A 2,058-nucleotide genomic window follows, 5' to 3' on the forward strand; every position below is an offset into this window, starting at 1 on the left:
CTTATAGCAAACAGTAACTCATAATTTTTTGTTTATCATAATTAGCAAAATTAAGTAGAAAGAAATTAATACTGATATCAAGGATAATCTGGATCTCGACTGAAGAGAGAAAACTCCGAATGACCTGTCCGTGTTTTCTTTGTATCGTCCATCTGGATGTTTTGTCCCTTTCTTGTATCACCTGTCTGGATGTTTTGTGTTCTTATCCCATTCTGTATTATATATATATATATATATATATATATATATATATATATATATATATATATATATATATATATATATATATACGAGGGTGTGCTGAAAAGTTACTTTGAGAGAATCACGAAAGGCCTAGTTGGAGGCCCAACCTTCGGAGTTCTTTTACAGGACTTAGAAAAACTAAAGGACTGCTGCAATAAATGGGTGATTCTGAGACGAGGAATATGTTGAATAAAATCATAACTTATTCACTTGTATTTTCTTTTACTCTAAGCCAAGAAGTTTTCAGCAGCCCCTTGTGTGTATATATATATATATATATATATATATATATATGTATATATATATATATATATATATATATATATATATATATATATATATATATATATATATATATATATATATATATATATATATATATATATATATATATATATATATATTCAAATATGAATGTAAAGCAGCCCGAGGAATATAACCAATATCGAAAACACATAAACATGGTATGTGTTTTGCCAGTTTGTGGCCAGGCTGCGATTTATAGACGTAAGAGAATGTCTTCTCGTCAATTCACCTCGTTTTTAAATACCTGGAAGTTACAGACAAGCGAGATAACTCTCACCAGGTCCTGTGACAGGAGTTATGGACATTAATATTTGATCATTTTTGTGACTTGTCAATATCACGTACCCGAAACGAAACCAGATGAAAGCTAAATAGCTGTCTATGACTACATGCAAAATCGTGAGAGAACCCATCTGCTGGTGTGTCATAACGTTTCATACCACGGAAAAAATTCAAATATGAATGAGAAGCAGCCCGACGGCGATTTAGCTTGAATCTTGCCACATTTAGGACACACGATATTCACAAGTCACGAAAATGACGAAGAATTAATGCCTATCACTCCTATAACGGGATTTTATGTGAGTTATCTCGCTTGTCTAGGACTTCCGTGCGAATTTATGAGAACATATTTTCTTACGCCTATAATCGCAGTCTGCCCACGAACCGGCATAACACATAGCCTGTGTATGTGTGTTCGATATTGTTTATATATTGTGTATGTGTGTTCGATATATATATATATATATATATATCATTATAAATATACAGGGATTAGCAATTGAGTTGCTTCTCCAACATACTGAAAATTTAGAAATAGCAGTCAAAGAACTACTGATTCTAAACTACAAATTTTTTCTCTAAAGCGGATGGCGATATTTATGGCACACATAGAACAAAAAACCGGAGGGAAAAGCGTAAACAAACCAAGCCTTTAGTTAATTGGATACGAATCGTTTCATGGTTAAGTGAATGGAAATTTCACTATTCCAATCTTCAGCCCAAATATTCAGATAAATTTGAAAGTGTCTCTAAAAAAATTCACGGTAATGGGACTATTTGTGACGCACATGGAATAGATTTCTTTGAGGTGAGGTGCCTGAACTCGCTAGCCGATGAATTCGTAAGTGCCTTTCTTATCGTTGATTTTTGGTGTCGCATGGCCAAAGATTACCGTGAATTTTTTTAGAGACACTTTCAAATTTATCTGAATATTTGGGCTGAAGATTGGAATAGTGAAATTTCCATTCACTTAACCATGAAACGATTCGTATCCAATTAACTAAAGGCTTGGTTTGTTTACGCTTTTCCCTCCGGTTTTTTGTTCTGTGTGCCATAAATATCGCCATCCGCTTTAGAGAAAAATTTGTAGTTTGGAATCAGTAGTTCTTTGACTGCTATTTCTAAATTTTCAGTATGTTGGAGAAGCAACTCAATTGCTAATCCCTGTATATTTATAATGATAAATAGTTTTACCGATAAAAGTTTTTTTCATACTGAACTACTTGG

This window comes from Octopus bimaculoides, chromosome 2 (assembly GCF_046866305.1).
Source record: "Octopus bimaculoides isolate indiv1 chromosome 2, ASM4686630v1, whole genome shotgun sequence".
In the NCBI taxonomy this organism is placed as follows: Eukaryota; Metazoa; Mollusca; class Cephalopoda; order Octopoda; family Octopodidae; genus Octopus; species Octopus bimaculoides.